Below are 12680 nucleotides of genomic sequence, written 5' to 3' on the forward strand. Positions count from 1 at the left end.
CTGCCTCTTCCATAACTTTGACAAATTTCCAAGTTTTAAAAATTAGTAATTAAAGACTTGGTCATTATATACATATTTGTGTGTATTTTTAATATGTATATGCATATTATACAAACACACCCACACCCACATACACACACACATACACATATTTTGCCTGGCTTGTTGCATTTGCACAGCTAGTTTTACTGCTTGTTTGGTTGGTTTTGATTGGATTTGCACAGCCTGCTTCCTTTAGCATTCTACCTTGAGATTCCTTGAGCCACTCATTTCTGTCTCCCTTTCTTCTGGCTCAGCCTATGGGCATGATTCCACTATCACTGGCATCAATTTTTTAAAACTCAAATCAGTTTAAAGTTCACAGAAATCCATTTCCAATACATTTTTATCTAAGTCCATTTGTGGTGCTCCTCTGAATTCATTAAGGCCCTTCTTTACCCTAGGATTTTTAAACAATGAGCTTCTGTCTTGTAGCAATGTGTGCAATCGCAGACATCATGGCCCACTGACTGCTTCCCTCTGCGGCTACACTGTAACAGAGAAAATGGATCGGAATTGCACCGGTTGCCCACCGTGCCCAGGTACTACCCCTGAAAAATTAAAAGATGTGCTCCTTGAGCCCTCAAAGCTTTCTTTTTAAAAATTAATTAGATCTTAAGATAGGATTATAACACCATCATTCCTGGCTGGAAAACACAGACTGGATTTTCTGGCACAGCTCTGCCTTCAATAGACTTTGCTATGCTTCTCCAAAGCTCATCCTTTCACAACAAAAAGTGAATAGATCAGCAAATGTTAAGGATATTCTTTATCAGAGCTAGACAGCCATTGGATTTAATTTTCTTTTATATTGTACACACTGTTTTATCCATTTAATCGTGAACACAGAAGATCTACCAGTGAGTGATTCTCATTGACAAAAGTATAGCCAGAAAAAAGGCAGAGTCAGACATTCAGTGTGTTGTACATAAGCTGATAGATAGACAAAACACTAATTTAGATGATAATTTTTAAAACCATAATGATTACTGTTCAATCCACATGGGGTTTTTCTTTAAACAGTTGAAAGATCTTGCTGCTGTTCTAGAAAATATATCCCTATGTTCTAGTTTACTTTCTCTAGTCTAGAATTGAGTAAGGAAAGATGTGATTGATTTTGATTTTCTTTTCTTTTCTGACTGGCCTTGTATGAAATAATTGGGCTTAGGTGACTAACCATGACCATTTATTCACAGCACCTTATTCTTAGTTCACATCAGGACTGCACTATACACTAAAGATCGGATGCTAAACAAGCATTCACAATCCCCGACCCTGAGCTTTCAGAATTTTTCATAGCCATCTTGAGATACACTGTAAGTATTCAGCTTTTCAGTTTCCTGTTCGTTTCTTTGTCTAGTGAAAGTTGATGACCTAACATATTGAGAAGTTGTATTAAATTTAATCCTCTAATATTTCCACACCTCTTCCTAGGATGTTTCTTATACATCAATTATCCTAATACCCTGCATGTGATAGCTAAGCTGTAAAGGCATATTGAATGAAAGTAGACACCACAACAGCAGATATTGGTCATTTGTCTCCAATTCTCTGTTTCCCACCCATGAAGTAATGCTGGAAGATAGAAGACATTTTTTTAAAAAAATTTGCTTAATGAACAAGTAAGACTTCATTGATAGTAAAAGACATTGCTTACTATGTAAGTGGGAAAAAACTAATATGGATTTTTTTTTCAAATTTTAAAAAGTATTTTGTAGGATAGCTTTAATCTGCCATCAAGTTTGTTATGTGAATTTAATTTCATTGTATGAGGGGTCACAGTTATATGGATAGATAGCAAGTACATTTCTTGTCCAACTTATTACCCCCTTTCTCATTTTTCTCCCACTTTCCCTCCCCAATCCCCCAAGTACAATTTATTTCCAACATATTTTCTGGTGAGTGTCACTGTGGCATGGGTTCCCCTTTTGTCCTTTGTCTCACCATTTTGTTGCTCCCCTTCCCTTCCCTAATTCAGATAAATATATATACAATACACAGGGTACCAAAATCAAATACAGTGACAACAGGGGATAAACCATAGGGGGAAAAAAACCAAAAGAACAAAGAAATCATATAGTACATTAAAAACAACAACAAAGATAAACTTCTTATTTCCATATCTTGGAGTTCATTTCGTTTAGCATCATCTTATGTGGTCATATGTACATAGCTATTGAGCTATTCTGCTCATCTGCTAGGACTATCCTAGACACATACTAATTATTACAAATGAGGGAAACCATGGGATCTATGTTTGGGTCTGGCTTACTTCACTTAATATGATTTTTTCCAAGTCTTTCCATTTCCTTTCGAATGATCAATGTCATTCTTTCTGATGGAAGCATAGGATTCCATTTTGTATATATACCACATTTTCTTGATCCATTCATCTACTGAGGAGCATCTGGGTTGATTCCATATCTTAGCTATGGTAAATAATGCTGCAATGAACATAGTTGTGCTGGTAGCTTTAGTATGGTCTTGTTTGTGCTCATTTGGGTAAATGCCCAAAAATGGGATTGCTGGGTCCTAGGGGAGCTCTTTTGAGGAACCTCCATACTACTTTCCAAAGTGGTTGAACAAGTTTATACTCCCACTAACAGTGTAGTAGATTTATTCTTTGGAATGTATCCTGCTTTGGGGAATCTGTATGTTGGAGTTCCATGTATTTCTTCAATTCTGGAAAATGCTTTTGTATTATCTCTTTGAACTTTGTCTTTGGTTTTCTCTTTCTGGATGCAAGTTAAATTTTTGGGGTTTTTTCCCCTGTTGCCACCTTTTAATTTCTCTATTCCTCTATTTCATCTTTTTTCATCTATTTTTCATCTATTTTTCATCTATTTTTTATCTATTTTTCTCTTTACTTTGTATTCTAATTTCATTATGTGCAGCTTTTTGGTTATAAATTCCTGTTTTAATTGTGTCTTCTCTTTAACCTACAAAGTGTTGAATTGTAATTATAGCTTTGATTTTCAGAAATAGTACTTTATTCTTTTGCAAGCTCTCTTGCTTGGTTTTTAGAGTAGCAAATTGGTTGTCTTATTGATTTATCATATTCATATTTCTTTCATTTATTTAGATTACACCTTTGAAAGAATTCATATGAGTGGTAACAATTCTTTATGTGAAGTATTTTAAAGGACTTGGCATTTGTATTTTATTATTTCTAATGACACTCATGGCCTATGCAGAGAGCAGGGCCCAATTGAGAGACTTTCCAGTGGTTCTTCTACTCAGTGCCTCCATGGAACTATATTAACATGTATTACTTCCTCAAGTTTCTCAGCATATAGACATTATCTTTACAAAATGCTGAAACAAATAAAGCTAGGCATAGTTCTCCACACTCTCAGAAGTGACTTTATCCCCCTTTTTATTATGTCATACATCTCCACCATGGCAGTTTTCTCGTGGTTACATTCTACCTTTACTGGTAAGGATACATGTTTTTCTTCAGTCCATGCTTTTATTAAGTGTTATGACTCTGGTTTTATATGAAGTTAATTGGTTTTCCATCTTAGGGAGCCCAAGTTTCCTTGAAACTTGGTCACTAAATCCAGCCAGAGTTGGCTCGGCTAGCTCATTTCAGCTTCCTCTTGGAGAGTAGTTTTCCTTTGTCTTCAAAACTCAGCTATGCAACCTAAGCGTCTTATTAAATTTTGCTTCACCACATTTTTGGAAGGTCAATGGGATACCTCATAGGTCGTATTGCTAAAAATAAAATCTTAGAAACTATTTTTAATTCTCCTTTGTTAGTTTGTTATTAATCCCTAATGGGAAGCTGCCATTTGCGTCTGAGTTGAAGGCAAAGTTAGGATGACAGGGAAACTTTTCTCTTCCTAAGTGCTAGGACATAGGAACTCCAGCCAAGAATTACTTCATCTTTGAGAGACTTCCTTTGTGAATGGTGCTGTAACCTCACTTCAAGGTGTGACTGAAGTGTAATTGAAGTGTAACGGCAGTGTAAGTGTTGATTGGCATTGGCCTGTGGGGCCATGTGCATTATGAAATCTTTAGTTCATCATTTTTTCCACCATTATGTGCCTTTGTGGTGCCCACTTGTCTTACCTCTCCCTTTGTGTCAAGGTCTATTTTCTTCCTAAAAAGGATCTCACATAACCGGAGCCATGGAGAGAACTCTCATTACAAGACTATACCGACAGATGGAAAGCATACACTTGCAACTCTTTCCAAAAGAGACTGTACATCCTTGTTTTCAAGCACCTATTTTTTTCCCCACAGCCAATTTCTAGGTAAAAAGCATGCTTCTTAGTTAAATGGAAGGCATGTGCTTCTTAGTTAAATGGAAGGCATGTGCTTTCAAGAGAGGAGAAGAGTAACAACAAGCAAAAAGTCCTTAAAAACATCTTCCTGAGTGAAAATATCCCACAAAACTCAGAAGTCGCTCAATGATCCCCAGTTAGAACACGTGGCATAAGCATTTTCACAGAGGAAAGAGAAAAGGTGGTAAAAATCTGCATATACATCTTCTTCTTAAGCTTACTCTTTTCAACTCCCACTCCCCTCACGTTTATGACAAAATTAAAAGCCTAGAGACAATTTAAAAGGCCTCATAATATGTAGGCTGATTAAAAGTGAAAGCCAGCTCTGCTGACAATTGACACAAGATCAACTGGCTTGTTTAATTGGACTCTGAGTGACAGGAAGGTGAGATGATTATGGAAGAGATAGCTCCTGTGTTCCAATCTCACTGCTGAAGTCATTTCCAGTATACAGGGAACTCTCTCAAATCCTCCAGGACATCAACCTGAAGAGGCTTTCAGTCCAGAGGCTTTTAATCCAAGTCATCAAGAACAAGAATACTATTTGCCTGCCTTACTGAAAGAAGAGATTATGACCCACTGAAATGGAAGCCTTATGAAAACTAAAGGTATTAACCTTTAACAGCATACCCATGAGCCGCAGAGGAGAGGGTATCCAGCCTTTCATTCATACTTGATCTAAAATCTTGATTCAAACTCCAATTTCCTCCCTCCAAGCAATGTAACCTACAGAATTTAATGTAGAGTTGACAACTGCTGGAATCTGATCCAGAAACATTATAACCTAGCCTAGAAATATTGGCTATTAGGGGTAAACAGATACTCATTTGCTTTGCATTAGAGAGACAAACATTAAAAATTATTGAGTATCTAATACATGTAAAATAATGTGCAAGGCATACCAGAACTGTTTTATATTCTTGTCACAATCTTGTTATAAAAGGAAAATAACTTTCAATGAAGCTACAGTATCTTGAAGACACTAGCATCTAAGTCTTTAAAACTTTCATACCTGATTTAAAGGTAAAAATGGTGGACTGCATGTGAGAATGATATAGTATTCTGTCAAAAATCTACCAGTGCTACAGCTGCACCATGCACAAATGTCTACCCTAACTATGTCAAAAGGTCTGGAGGAATACGACGTCAGTGGCAATTCTCAGCAGCTAAGGGGCACCTTCAGAAAAAGAGAGAAGTCAATGACCCATGTTGTAAACACCCTCTCCTGACAAATGACACATTTCACCATGATAGAAGCCTGTTACATGGAATAGAGTTGCATGTGATCTGAATAAGCAGACATCAAGATGGAAGCAAATGGATTTTGAAAACTGTCCATCTTTGTACAGTAGGACTGTGTATAGGCTATTCCAGAGAAGTGAGCAATAATAACGCTGTCACTACTAGGCTTTGGGAGGTAAGAATGGCATTGCACAGGCCGAACAAAAGCCACTGATATCTGGAAGGCTTCTGTCCATTTACCAATTCTACCTGTTTCCAAGAGTGTAGTTCTGGGAAGACGGATGTCCACCCACAAGGTTATGCAGAAGATCTGTGTCACCCGGAGAGGAAGGAAGCCCCAGATGTTGGCCACCTTGAAGCAAAGAATGGAGGAGTTATCCTCCAAGAGAACTTCTCTCTGGACAGACCTTCTCTGCAGGCTATCTCCAAGAATCTCTTGCTTTGCAGCATGTTACTCTGGGATTCCTGAAAGGGTGGAATAAGATGAGCAAGCTGCATTTGAAAGGAAAAAATACTCATTATAGCACAGGATTTTCTGTAGGATAACAGTCTTAACAGGATAGGCCTGGAAAAGCACAAGATGCTGCCAGCTCTGCAAAAAAAGGAGAGCAAGGGAGGCGACAGATCATCTCTGTGGAAAGGCCTGTGCCATGATTAAAACCAGTTTTTGCCCAAAGTCTCTGAGTCCCAAATGGCTGGAACCATGATATATCTAGTAACTTCATCCTTAAGGGCTTTCCTGAGGCCATCTCTGAATCAAACCCAGGTATTACTAACTCTCGGTAACTGTGCACCTTGATTTCTCAGCGGTCTATGATCTGTTACTTAGTAGGTCCCACCTGCTAACAGAGGAAGCACGCATTTTCCAAGCTACATTTCTGTGGGTTTGGACAATTTCTACATCAAAATAATTTTGAGTGTTCTGAAGGCAGTAACCCTCCTTTTACAGATGCAGATTAGAAAGCTGAAAGTTCTGAGGAACCCAGAAATGGAATTGTAATAAGTTTATATAATTCTGCAATCACCAAATTTATGTTACCATTGGACCCTTTATAAATCAACTAATAAAAGCTCCTGGGCCTTCATTGGTCATAATTTAATTGACCAATGTAAGCAGGTGAAAGTATCATTCATATTCCGTAAAGCAACCAGAAACAGCCTTGACTCATTGGCTCGTGGCTTTTGCTTATTCATTCATTCAGCAAATATTTGTTCAGAGAAAATTACATGTCACACATAATAATAGTTGCTAAATAATACATAGACAAATAAAATAGATATGGTGGAATGGGGAGGCAGATGACAACTAAATGCTGTTTGTTCAAACAGTCTCAAACCAATAATGAAAATGAGGAGGGTAAAGAATTGTGGTCAGAGAAAGCCTGAAATGAGGCCTAAGCTGAAAAAATCAGATGAAATCAACCATGAGAAAGCTAGAGGCAAAGGCTTCTATTATAGCAAAATAACTGAAGGTAGATGCCCTTTGGAGATACTATTTTTGTTTTTTTTATATTGAAAATAAAATTGCATTCCCATCCATAATAAAGGACTTATTTGAAAGAAATCCTTATATGAAAGAAATTCTGCCAAATCCAAGAAATTGTCTGCTTACCATTTTATAATTGTAGGAGAAAAAAACTTCTATATTTTATCAATCAAAATAAAAATAAATGAGAAACTAAACATAAATAAATCAGTAAATACTAAACACAGTATCCCCCAAAATAAAAATGCACCCACAGGATGCATTCTTCTCTTTAAGCAGAAAAGAAAATTTAATTTGTTATTAATTATGAACCAATACTCTCAATCATAAGGTTATGCTTGCATTTATGGTACAAATTGGGTTCTCAACAAGAATAAAATTATGCAAGGAACAACTATAAGAAAGATAAAAGTCATTTATCTTTGTAAACCCTAGGTTCAGGCTGTGACTATAAATTAGACTACCAAAAGACAGATTAATAAGAGAAAAGTCTACAAATTCTATTTTTTAAATTTTAATACATACATGAGAGTCTTCTCTAGAAAAATGAAAGCTCAAAGAAACAATTAGAGTTTAAAAAAACATACTTCTATTTCAGGGTGGACAAACATTAGCAAAGTGAAATCATGATACAACAAAAGGCTGGGACTAGAGCAGTTAACTGGAAAAGCAACTGGAAAGATAAGGGCAAATTTAACAAGTCATTTGTCCAGACTTCTCCCAGCCATCACTCTCCATCTCTGGAAATGAGAATATCTACCTTCCTTCTAACACAGGAAGGGCCATGTTTCACATGGGAATGCTGCCTCCTGCTTCCAGAAAGAAAAAGAAAAGTCAGAGTGCCCTTACATCGGCTGCATTTTTTGTGTGTTTTTTTTTAAATGACTTTGACTTAAAATAAACCTTATGCCAAAGTGGCATATTCTGGGATGGCATACTCTGAGATTTTTTTTACAGGACCAACACTGAAACGAAAATCTCTTATGTTTTAGAATGGAAGAGAGGGGATAGTCGTAAATTTAACACAGACTGAGAGATTCATAAATTACCATTTTAAACAAAACTAAGACAAAAAAAATTAAAAAAAAAAACTGTAGAGGAGGAAATACCATAATGACCCTAGATGATTTTAAACAGCAATAAAAAAAGCACTGCTGAGGGAACACTGAGCCCTCTGCTCAGTGACTCTTCCAAGTAAGTGCTCCAACCTCTGGTCCAATGGTAACACTCCTAAGAAAGACACATTTGAAACTCATTTGTTTGACCCACACTTGATAGACTCTATCCTCTGGATAAAAGGAGCTTAAGAAATCCATTGCTTGACCCCTCTGAATATATAGCCATCTCCCCAGAACATGGTCTCTTAGCACAACTGTCACCTATAACTCTTTAGCAACTTCCTAGGTAAGAAGGGTCTGGGGAAAACAAAATAAAGATGCAAGGTGTCTAAGGATAGCTCCAACTAGAATTGGAGAAGAGGAAGCTGAAAAGGGGTGGTATATTTGGTGTTTAGTCTTCTTTTTTAGACTACCACAAAATTCACTCTAAGTCACAAGAAAAGGGAGAAAATAGGGATCTGAGGCCATGAATAAACTATAAGCAAACTGCTAAGTCCATGCCAAGAGCAGATGGATGGATGAGGCACAGACACGGACAAAGCAAGGGAAATATTGGCTGAGTTCATGTTGCTTTAAAAACTAAAACTGAGAAATTCACAGGCAATTATTGTGACATTTCTTCTCAGCCAAGCAACCGAGTGAATAATGAGAGAATGAACAAACACTTTGGGGGAAAGATGTCTAATAATTAACAAACCGCTCTGACATATTAAGACTAAACTATGCCAAATGATTTAAAGTACTATCATTTTTAGAAACCAAACAAAAACAAAGCTGGGAGGATTTTTTTATTGTTATAAAATAAATAGACACTCTTCTGACAAATGTCCTAGGTCTAGAGCTAACTTGGTTTGTATGAGTAATGGGCATACATATATGTATATGTATATGTATATGTACATAATATGTATATATTCATATATATGCATATGTTTGGTATGTCTAACAGTCTTCTGCGTTCTGAGTACTTAAGGACATTTATGCTTATATAGAAAAAGGACTGGAAAGATGTACAAGCAGTGTTATCAGTGCCTCTCATGGAATGCTGAAATTTTCTTTGCTTTTTATATTTGTTATACTTTTCTATATTTCTTTCAGTGAACTTATATCATTTCTATGTTTGGGATAAATCATTGTTTAAGTGCAACACTTTTTTGATATTGGCTTTCTTTTACTTCTTGGTCATGTTAAAATGATACTAGCCTGGCTCCAGTGGTTCACACCTGTAATCCTAGCTAACCAGGAGGCTGAGATGTGAGGATAACAATTCAAAGGCACTGGAGCAAGAAAGTCTGCGAGACTCTAATCTCCAATTAACCACTGGAATTGGTGCTATGGCTCAAGTGGTAGAGCATTTGCCTTCAGCTGAAGAACTCAGGGACAGTGCCCAGGTCCAGAGCTCAAACCCCACAACTGACAAAAAGCAAACAAACAAATAAACAAGAAAACAATAAATCTCATGAAAATATCATGGTTTGGGGGGGGCGTGTTTTGTTGTTGTTTTGTTTTGTTTTGTTTTTTTCCAGGTCTGGGTATTGAACTTGGGGCCTGGGCACTGTCCCTGGGCTTCTTTTGCTCAAGGCTAGCACTCTACCACTTGAGTCACAGGCACCTCTTCTGGCTTTTTCTGTTTATGTGGTACTGAGGAATCGAACCCAGGGCTTCATACTTACTAGGCAAGCACTCTACCACTAAGCCACATTCCCAGCCCAGTATCGTGGTTTATTAAGAAGGTATTTTACTTTTTTGTTTTGTCTTGTTTTGTTTTTGTTTTTTGATGTTTTTTTTGGGGGGGGGGTTCCGTTCATGGGGCCTGAACTCTGGGCTTGGGCACTGTCCCTCAGCTCTTCAGCTCAAGGCTAGCGCTCTACCACTTGAGCCACAATGCCACTTCCAGCTTTTTTCTTTTTGCTTATGTGGTGCTGAGGAATCGAACCCAAGGCCTCAGGCATGCAAGGCAAGCGCTCTACCACTGAGCCATCTTCCCAGCCCTGTATTTTACTTTTTATCCAACAAGAGAACAAAGATTGACCCAACCTTTAATTTAGTAATACTAACATAAAACTCCAAGAGGTATATGAGTTCTAGGTCTTGGAGGTTCATCAGTAGTTCCTAGTGATATAAACCAAAATTAGTCTACATATTTTAAAAGTATTTTCAGAAAAAAAGAGAAAGATTTCAAAATTCATTTTTCAACTTATTCTGCCATTGAATTCACTTATGAACTATGTGTAGAGTTTTCAAAAATAAGCAAAACACCCTCAAAATCCAAGACCCACAATCTGGGAGCGATTAATAAACTAACATTCCCAAATAATTAGAGAGAAAGAGAGAGGGAGAGAGAGAGGAAGAGAGAGAGAATTTTAGGGGACAACCAAAAGTAACCCTTTTTGAACAGATAACTGAAGCTGACTCTTGAAGAATCAAAGGGTTGACTCTGCCTTCTAGAAAGAAGTAGAGGGAGTAAACCTGCCTAAAAGAAATATTTGTGTTAATTCAGTGGTTGAGATATGGAGTCTATGTTTGCAGGACACAGGATGAGTGTGGGATGTAGGTTTTACAAATTCATTTTGAAGCAATTTATTTAATTCTTGGGGCAGTGGGAAACCAGTAACCGCTTTTAAACTTAGAAATATCCAAGTCACTTCGCACTCAGTACATCCAAACTCAGGACTCCATTTTCCCTCCAAAACTAGCTGTCATCTAGTGTTCTGTATTCCAAGGAATGTCAGCATCATCTGTCATTCATGCTGCCTATCTGCCACACAGAGATGGATGCAGCATCCTTGATATTAAATCTTCTTGATCCATCCTCCTGTTTATTTTGTCCCCAAACCACTCCTAAAACGTCTCCCTAACCCATCTATTTATTTCTTTTTTTCATTGTCATAATCTTAAATCCAAAGTAACTTTCCTTTCTGGAGTTTGGGGGCAAAGGAGTATGTGGTCTTCCCACATGCATTGTTTATTTCACATCAAAGCCAAGGCTGAGCAAAATGCAAATCTAATTCTCACATATTCAATGTGTAAAAGCTACTATTTCTCAATGCTCTTATCAGGGGATGGAGGGAAGCATCTTAAAAAGACACCATTAGACTTAAATAGATTGACCCTTGTTATCTATGCCAGTACTCTGGGCTTCAGTCCCATTGGTCCTCTCTCAGCTACTCGGCTGTGGAGTGCCTGCATCCCCATGCTCATCAGCATATGCTGCTTCCTCTGTGTAGATCCAACATTTTACTACTTCTCCCAACTGTCCTCCCTGATCACTTCCTCAGGCTGATGTTTCCTGGCATCTTAAATGGTCAAGTTCTTCTGTTACACATTCACATGTTCTTTGGTGTGCTGATTTGACTCTCAGGCCTTACTACCGGACTCTCTTTCCTATTTCCTGTATAGCACTCAACAGTACAAAATGATCATTTTTTCAATTGAATGAATAAGGTTAACAATTTGTTGTTTTTATAAGTGTGTTGTGCTATCACTATGAAAAACCAAATTCATGTGAATGGGAATGAAAATAAGGAGACAGTGAAGTGATAAGTTAGATAGTCATTGAGAAAGCCATACATGGCAGAGAGAATGAAGGGGACAGAGGAGATATGAACCCCACTGAGAAGTAGAGACATACCCTGTCAGTTTGTAGGAATTGTTAATGGTATTTAAGAATGTCCAGGTCTTTGGATATAGAACTTTCCTTAAAGCAACAAGTCCCATTACTAATATACAGTATAGGTTACTTTAAACCATAACAAAAAGCACCCAGAGGTAAAGGTAAGTTGGTTGTATTCAGGGAGACATACAGTGAAGAAGGGAGAGAGAGCCCAGAGCATATGTATGATAAAGTTTCTTGCATGAAAATTTATATAATTCTTATGACAGCCTCCATTAGTTTCACTTGCCTCTCATCAAAATAATGTTGGGAAGGTCTGTGATGAAAACACTTCTCTGAGCAGCAAGAGCTTCTGATGTTGCAAAGATCTTATCCTGGATGAACAGAATAGTGTTTTTTATCCATGCATCAGATACCTTAGAAAAGACTTATCCAATATAGTGTAGTCTTCTGCCAAAATGAATTTCTGAAACTTGTCAGTGCAGTCATCTATCTCCAAGGAATTGAACAAAAAAATTCATCGTTCTAGTTTTCAAAAAAAATTGAAAAACTTGACAAGAGCGATCCCATGGTTTCCCCCTCCCCCTTCAATTATCCAAATGTATCCATTTGGCTTCTAAGCATACTCGTCTAGGAAATTTCAGTGTGCTTTGTTACCCGTGAATGTGCCTATTATGAAGTATTTGTGGAAATTTCTCTTTCAGTTAGTGTGCTTCTGTGAATGGGCTCATCTTCTTAAATGTGGAAAAGCATCAGCGCCATTCAGAGCACTCTGCAAGATGTCGATTAGGGATGCAAATGTACAGGATACAGACAAAAACAGTAGTTCCCCTTGCGAAACATTTGGGTTTGGGGAATTCAACTTAGAGAGAAAGCGCTGCAACTTTCCACAGGAG

Source organism: Dipodomys merriami, unplaced genomic scaffold (genome assembly GCF_024711535.1).
Source record: "Dipodomys merriami isolate MVZ:Mamm:240054 unplaced genomic scaffold, mDipMer1.0.p SCAF_8, whole genome shotgun sequence".
NCBI classification, from domain to species: Eukaryota; Metazoa; Chordata; class Mammalia; order Rodentia; family Heteromyidae; genus Dipodomys; species Dipodomys merriami.